The sequence below is a fragment of the Lagopus muta genome, chromosome 4, assembly GCF_023343835.1.
Source record: "Lagopus muta isolate bLagMut1 chromosome 4, bLagMut1 primary, whole genome shotgun sequence".
Classification (NCBI taxonomy): domain Eukaryota; kingdom Metazoa; phylum Chordata; class Aves; order Galliformes; family Phasianidae; genus Lagopus; species Lagopus muta.
In genome coordinates this window covers 8594421-8603405 of record NC_064436.1, presented here as the reverse complement: position 1 = coordinate 8603405, position 8985 = coordinate 8594421, and the positions used below count along the sequence as shown (strand labels likewise).

Here is an 8985-nt window from a genome sequence, read left to right as displayed (position 1 = left end):
ACTTTCATAACATGAAATCTGAAATACTAGCCACTTCGTTACATGACATCATTATAGTTTACTCACCTGTCGGGGAGAACTACATCATTTGCCATCCTGAATTTGTGTAGCTGCAATAACTAGGTATTGTGTCCACTCAGAAAAATCCACTGAATATAACACACTAGGCTAAATAGTTCAAGTAGCTTCAGTAGCATAGATGGCTTACATACCACCATATATACATGTAAGCTATGTAAATAAGCAACTATTTAATCCTAACTATACAGTCATATATTTAAATGTTTGAATACATAGGACTCAATACATTATCTGTGTTAATTGTCAGTATATTAAATATTCCCACACATTTACTATGTCAAAAATGTTATTCATATTCTTATTTTATGAAACTTATCAAATACAAAATGGTTAAATGCTCTTTTAAGTCTAAACTATTGCTGAACACTTTCCAAAGAACTGCGTAAAAAAGTATCATTCATAAATATTCAAAACATGAAAATAATTTGGAACTACAGGTGGCATTCTTTTTAATGTGGTTTCAAGACTGAAATAAAAAAAGAGCTTGTTTACCTATTTTCTTTCAATTTACATTCAAAGCTTAGAGAAATATTTCATCCATGTTCAGAGAAAGAAGTTCCATAGTATAATCTCACACAAGTGGTCAACACCTTTCCACAACTGACTGGTAAATCTTGAAGACATCTGTTCATCCTCTTATGTCATACCATCATCTGTGGCTTCACATCTGCTTTCCTCTTCTCCCTTTCTTCTCCTATCTTTGCCTACTTAAAACACACAGGGGAGAACTGCTTTAAGTCTAACCATCTTATCCCTTAATAATAAGTACAAATATATATTAGAGTCTTGTTGAAAAATAAATGTCTGTATACCTATTGATTTTAAGAAGCAATCTTTTAAAAAACAATACTATTATTGTAATTACTTGTATTGTTTTAGAAAACAATACTATTATTGTAATTACTAAAATATGTAAGGGTAAAACACTACTTAAAAATCACTAAGTCACAGTCTAAAAGCATAAAATCCACTGTAAAACATTTTAAGAATATGTATTTAAAATCTATAACCTTCAAAGTTAAAATTAAACACATAATTAAAGTCTGTGTAGAGAGAGACTTACAGGTCTTCAAATCTTGTTGCCTATAAAGGAAATGTACAAATACTTAATGCTTTATTACCTGAACTTTAGTCACTTTATTTTTAGTCTGACTCAAGATCTCATTCTGTTCTTTCTATTTGAATAATAAGAAATATACAATCAGAAGTTTGTGGAAGTTAGTTATAGGGCTGTCAAGTCACTTCATTTTCTCTTAGAAAAATGAAGTAGATCAATCTTCTTCATATAAAACACATTTCCTAGATGGAAGAATTCGTGTCATTATTTTCTCCTGAAAATCTCAGTTGCCTTGTGATTTATGGACATAAGTAGATACAGTATTCTAATAACTCTATCTCAAAAGTGTATTCAGGCATATTTTCACTTCTTGCCACTGTTTTACGTTACTTTTGCTCTTATATTTTCTCTCACAAATCACATACTGCATTGGGAACTCACACTTTATTGGATATATTTTCTTAACTTGAAACTCTTACATTCAAAAGTATCAATCAAAACCAAAGTCTCTAATTCCATAAGAAATAGATTTTTCTGTGTCTTCTGATAGTCTGATAGATTTGTATAATGACTGATATTCTATTAATTTCCCACTTCACTTATTTCCTCCTACATTTCTATGCTGACAATTTTATCCAGTGGAATGTAGGTGAGAGGGTTAAGTTTAGATGTGTAATTTTTATGGATTGGAATCTTTATTATTTGTAGTTAATTCTAGTGTTTAATAATCATTGCAAGTAATTAGTTTGGCTAGTAAATCATCCTTAAAGTGAAAAATGCTTAGGAAAAATTTAACTACTGTGTACTATTCTATAGTAGATTTATATAAATATTGCATTATTGAAGTATGTTTGTTGTTAAAATCTTGCAACTATAAAGCAACACTTGCTTATCCATTTTTCATTTTTGGATATATAGTCAGATTTTGTGCAAAAGACTACAGCCAATTCCAATTAGTTTTAAATTTTCAATGAGAAATTAAATGAAAACTTTACATAAAATGTTGTAAATAATTCATTTAGCCAATATTACCTTAAATTATGCTGTGTACAAATATATTGGAAAATCTTTTCATTGACAGTTTATTACATAATTGCAGCTTGTCTCTGAAATAAAGTCAGTTACTTGACAGTACATCTGAGTGTCTTAACACAAATAACATTGTTGCCCTTATATGCATCTTACAACACTTTCATTACCAGTTTAAATTACTTCAGGCTTTTGTTATATTTGGAGTGTATATAGTAAAGGTAAAAAAAAAAATACACTTGTATGTCGTACTAAAAAGCTATTTCAAGACAATAGAAAATGAAAAGATACTATCAGAATGCAAGTAAATAATCACTAAAGAAAAAAGGCGATTATTATCAATCATATGCAGTAGAAATCAAGGTTTGTCACTATACAGATCATTGTCTTTCTCTTCATCCATCTTGAGGCAATTTTACGTTGCAGTGAACTATCAGCCAGTGGATATTAAGCCTATTTTGTTTTGCTTTGCATTTATGTGTGTTGGCAGTCTACTTTTTTACAGCTTTTTGAACAGATGGCTTTAGATCAGTAAAGCTTAACAAGACACACAGCAAATAGAAATAAAATCTTCGCTAGCAATATTGTGTTTCATTGCCCAGTTGCTGCCAACTAAATATATTGGACCTATCTCTCATTAAAGAGACAAGAAAAAATGCAGTTTCACAATTCCTAAGCGCATACTTCACAATTTAAAAGCGTACAAATTTGAGATACATTTCTGGGCTGAATAACCATGGATTTCAGTCATGAACACCTATTGCAGGGATTAATATGAAAGCGACTGCTAGCTAGTTCTACCAGATTTTACTTCTACAATTTTGTGAATACCAATAGGAGTTTTAGTTCCTGTGAACTGAAAGGTCCTGATCTTGTTTTTAAGAATATTACAACAGACTGCAGAGGACATATAATATGTGCATTTCGCAGTATAGTAAGTATTAGCAATAATTGGCAACTCTGTCTTCATCTATTCTAGATAGGTTCTCAGTATTAGAAAATAAGCGTTGAAAAATGTTTTTATTTTTAAGGTTAGTTTCCTAAATAAACATATTTTTGAAATAGTTAAAATAGATTCATATTCCCCAAAACATAGATTTCAAATAGCATCATGCTTCCTCTTAGACAGAATCGAAGCAATACTAGATTTTTTTTTTTAAACTTTGATGACCCTGATCATAATGGTTCAAGTAATGCTTTTGAAAACCTTTATTTTTCTTTAGTTTGTCATTTAAATTAAAAAAAAAAAATAGATTTAGACATATCAGATAAATATTTCAGAAAAAAGTCATTAAGCACCAAAAAGGAAATTAAATACATTTACCTGAGATTAAGTAAGAATAACAAGTAGCGTTGAAATAAAAGGGCTGTTCTTTCTCTTTTGTGGTTTAATAGAATTATCACATATATTAAAACATATTATCTTTATTGCTGTTGGACCTAAAATGCATTTTCTTAATAAATATAAATGACAAAAAATTGTCTTCAAAAGCGAGCCTGAAGAATCAGCATATATAACTCTAGCAGAGTTGATAACTAGATACTGTCAGAAGAATTTCTTTTACCTGATTAACTGCTAAAGACTCTTCCTCCAAATTCCATAATAAAAGTTTCCAAATTATTCTTCAGATCACTTTGAAGATCACCTTGAAATTCTTGGGGACTTCATGAATTATTTCCCAAGTTCTAAACATAGCTGCCAGTCAACAGCCACATACTTTGCATTTGACACAGATATAACTCAAAAAGCTGTGGTAAATCCCAATGGAGTTACTCTAGATTCACGCTAGCATTCCTGAGGTACATAGAAGTTTGTAGCTTCTCCTAAGTCTTAAAACAGAAAGAAAATAGAACTTCATACACCAAAGGCTTAATTTACAGCTTCTTATTTCAAAATTGTTTGGAGACATCAAACCATCTAGTGACACTACTGCAAAGAGGGAAAACACAGAAATTCAGAGCCCTGTTACCTGAGATACAGGAAAGTTATTCTTGTATTCTTCACATACCATAGCAATATTTGTCTGAGAAATGCAAGGGACCTTGAGAAGTAGGCCAGTTTCTAAGCACACAGAAAGTTAGTGAAGCTTTAACTAGCACAGCATTTCATTCAAGAAGTCAGCTTCAAGACTTCATTTAAAATTATCAGGGGCACATTATCTGGGAGCACAACAAGAAGCAATTATTGGTTTAATTAGCCTGCATTCACCACGTTGTGCTCCTTCTCTTTGTTGGATTGCCAAGCAATTTTGTAAAATCATTAAGCAAGGGAACTATAATTCCATAATGACCTAATCTTCAGCTCCATCCTATCACACTGGAATATTTTAAAGTTATTTATGACTGTCCTCAATAAAACCTAAGCCCATTGGGCAAGGCACACTTTGAGTCTCCAAAATTCTGGATTGCTTCTTTTATTGAAATTTATTTGTCCTATTCGGCTATCATAATCTACACCAAACAGGTAAGATTTGCTATTGATATAAGGTTAGTGTAAATGCATGTTGCTATAGAAGAGCATAAGACACACTAAAGGATATGTTTAATGTTTCAAAGCTGTCTCAAAAGAAATATGTTTAACTCTGCACAGTACTAAGATGTATAATCAAAGAATATTGGAATGTTATAATCACAAAATAAACAAGAGAGTTAGGCAAAGCAGACTATGATAACAAAAGAGAAAAAATAAAAGGCTTACCCCTATCCCAGGCTCACTCACAAAACACCAGCAGAGGCAATCTCCAGAAGAGATCTTTCCCCACTGCTAGCCAGCTCTTAAATAGGTCTAGGAGCACAGGTGAATTGCCTTCACCTGTGCTCCTCTGGCTGACTCGTTGCTCTCCTTAGGTGATCAATCAGAGGTTCAGGCTATGACTCAACAGTTCCCATACATAAGATTTGGGATTAACTACCAAAAAATGAAATAGGAATGGTATTTTTCATTTTAAAAGAATCAAAGAATTGTAGGGGCTTGAAGGAACCTCTGGAGTTTATCTAGTCCCCTGCTAAAGCAGTTCTAGAGTAGGTTGCAGAGGAAATCATCCAGACAGATTTTGAATAACTTCAGAGGAGAGTACACAATTTCTCTGGGAAGCTTCTTCCAGGGCTCTTAACTTTAATGAACGCTCAAAACTTTACTAAGGTTGTGGCCTTATCAAAATATGTAAAATATTTCAAAAAAAACATGCCAATATAATAGGTATTTAAAATACAGTCAAATTTTGAATTTCTGAATAAGAAAAACAATGTTAAGAGTAAGCTAGTAACAAGTATTTTGCATTATATGAACCAGATAAACATGATTTTTAAATTATTAAGAAATAAAATAACCTGATCATAATGCGTTCCTTTATTATTACGCTTAGCATGTTGACCTGCAACAAGTACATGACTAGTAACTATGTCAACTAGTCCTGGTACAGTTGGAGTTTTATTAAGTATTTTAAGTTATTTCCACATATCCAAAGACACTAACTACAAAAAAACAAACAAAAAAAACCCACAACCAACTAACCAACCAACCAAAAACACCCAAAATGCAACCAAATACACAAACAAAAATGAAAGGAAAAGTTTATGCGTATGTCTAAGTAGCTATTTAAAACTAGGAGGGCCAATTTCTTCTCATTAGTTAACATAACCAGTGCTGACAAAAGATAATGTCTTCATAAATGTTCTTGATGGATTAACTAAAAACTACTTTCTCTATTAAGTTTTATCTAGAGCAGTTTAGCACATAAAAATGCATAAGCTTTCTTTTTGACACTCAATGAAACACTGAATATGTGTTCTGTAAAATCTTAATATTATTCCTTAGAATATCTTCAATATAATAATATTGTTCTTTTTCAGATTTGGAAATTAATTGAAAAACATTTAGTTTAGTCTCTTATAATGGTTTACATTTCTAACTTATGTGCGCTACTGTATAATGAAATCAAAGGTATCTGTAGTTTATGATATCCCGATAAAAACAAAACAAAAAATATAAAATCATTTCAGTATGCTCTTGGTGAAATGTTCAGAGAAATCACAGAATCACAGAATTGTAGGGGCTGGAAGGGTCCTCTAGAGATCCATCATCAAGCCCAGCCCCCTGCAAAAAGCAGGCCCCCTGCAGCAGGCTGCACAGATAGGTGTCCTGGCAGGTCTTGAATATGTACAGAGAAAAAGAATCCACAGCCTCCCTGGGCAATCTGTTCAACTGCTTTGTCTTCTGGAGTACGTAGTTTCTCTTTTCTTCTGAGAACGAGGTACCTGGAAATATCATCAGTCCATGGAACTGGAGCATTAACTTTTTAACTCCTAGTGTACTACATGAGGTTATGGTGTGGAATACCAATAAAAATAAATGAATTAGAAAATCATGACAGGCTTTTGTCCCATCTGAATATTTTGAGGTGCAGACAACAATGAAATTTTTAGGTTGCAGTCATTCTCTGAAGCTCTTTCTATAGGAAACCTACATGAAGTTACAGAGTTCTAAAATTTCCAGTTCTTGTCAAATATGAAATAAATTAATTAGGGGGCTAAGATGGCACAGAGGGCATGGGTGTAATGGTCACATAGTTATGTTTGCCTTAGGAGGCTGTATTAAGATGAAAATTTGTTTTTCGTAGAGCAAAAATAGAAGTTGATGGCTTTCATAAAGCCCAGGAAGAAGACTACAAACTTTGCAATTTATTAAATTATAAATAAATAAATAAAATTGATCTAGAATATTGGATTGTTGTAAAGATCTCTAATTAGAAAGAATAGAAAGTATTTATAACAAACAATGTTTTCATCTTAAGAATGCTGATCATTACATTGCATAAATTTTATACCTAAGAAATTACTTTGCAATGTTGCATAATGATAAGCAAGAGGCGTAATGTATAAGCAGTAACTCGTATATATGCAGGAATACTACTTGGTCTGCTTACTTCAAAACCAGCCATCTTGGCAGCACATTTTGCAAGTTCTAAGGGCATCTATGACTCACAGGAAAGCCTTGTCTCTCAAATTTGATTTCTACATCTACCTTTGAAATAGAAAGAATGGCATTATGAAGTATCTTTTTAATATGAAACCCTATGGTCATGTTCTAACTGTTCCAAATCCCTAATCAGTGCACCAATCCAGGCTATACAGTATGATGTGAAGAAATGATTAGACATGTTGCAACAGTGGATGCAATAGTCCTTAATTTGCAATAATTTATGTAGTATGAAGACAATTCTTAACATTAAAACCAGCAGCCTGTTTGTTTTGTTTTTAAGGAAATATTTGCCGTGCTGCAAAACAACTGCATTTATATTTAAATCAACTGCTTGCACAGATGACATTTAGATAAAGTGCACTAAGAAGCATATTATTTCCATACATGGCAATTTACATGTGAAATTTCCATTAGAGGTAATGATAGTGGCACGTATAAATCTCTAGCACACTTTAACATTAATTGCATTCATCTGTGTAAGTACTTGGACTTTCAATGACATTATATCCACAGCTCTACAAAGTCAGATGAGATCACAGCCTGGAGAGGCTAAACTTTAAGCACTGTCATTACTAATAGCAGGTAATAACTAAAATCTTAATCTTCACCATTGTTGAAATGCAGTATATCATAAACTTTATTCTAGGGAAAAAATACTAATGAAATATGTTTCCTTAATTTACTAGACTACTAAGATAAAACTAGTTGTCAGAATATTTTTAAGCATGCTATGCTAAATAGTCACTAATTTACCATTTATTTGAATAGGTATATGTGAAAATCTTCTTAGGATTTCCCAAATCTCCAAGAGGAAGCATTGGATCTCTCACAAAATGAAACTTCATGAACTTTCAGGTAATCTGCTGAGAATATTATATAAGTGAACCAAGAACCTAATTAGAGAACAACTGATATTTTGATAAAATTCAAATTGACTTTGTATTAGATGTCAAAATACTAAGCAGAAACATCTCCAAGTACATTTCAGTTCAGCAAATACACTTTTTAATGCACTAATTTAAACCAAATTAAACTTCAGATATTTCTGTTCATGAAGTTATCAGAAGCTTGGAGTTCTCAAATAACCTGTTATGAAAAATCACTGAGGTATATTTTAAGCAAAATAAATCCAAATTCTATTTGATATCACTAGGTAAATATTACATGACATCTGATTTTTGCTCATGTCCAGCATGGACAAAAAAAGAGTACAAGAAAAAATACTCTTTCGTTATCTTAATCTTGAATTATATAATGAAACAAGCACAGCCTGAGCATGATATGAACTGTAACAGTATGTTACAGCATTTGCATCTGGTGTCCAGCAGAATTTCCAAATCTATATAACAAACTAGTTTACTTCTGAGGTATTTGCAAAAATTTTTAAAACCTGAAAAATGTAAAGCACCATTCAATCCCTCCTCCTTGGACACTGTTCTGCATAAATCATATGACATTTAAGACCTTACGTACCAAACCACGAGCAATTAAACCCACTACATAACTCATCTTTGAATCTGATGGATGCTGAATTTTGATTTCTTTCACTAATTTTAATTTGAATGTGAATTCTACAGTATGAATCAATACGATTTAAAATACAAAGAATTCAAGTTGTGCTGAATGATATATTTTAATAAGGGGACTGAGTGCAGCCTTAGTAAGTTTGTAGACAATGTTAAATTGGGAGGGAGTGTTGAGCTGACTGAGGGGAGAAAGGCACTGCAGAGGGACCTGGACAGACTGGATCAATAGGCCAAAGTAAACTGTATGAGTTTCAGTAGGACCAAAAGTTGGGTCCTTTGTTTTGGTCACAACAACCCCAGGCAACCCTACA

At 32.3% G+C, this 8985-nt stretch overlaps 1 long non-coding RNA gene across 1 annotated transcript; it reads right to left on the bottom strand.

Annotated features, from left to right (window-relative positions):
- Window positions 1-253: 253 nt before the first annotated feature.
- LOC125692449 (uncharacterized) lies at window positions 254-4904 on the bottom strand. The gene is made up of 3 exons (XR_007376671.1): window positions 4866-4904; window positions 3733-3997; window positions 254-785 (listed from the first exon to the last, which is right to left on the bottom strand). It is a non-coding gene; the product is annotated as an uncharacterized LOC125692449 (long non-coding RNA).
- Window positions 4905-8985: the final 4081 nt, after the last annotated feature.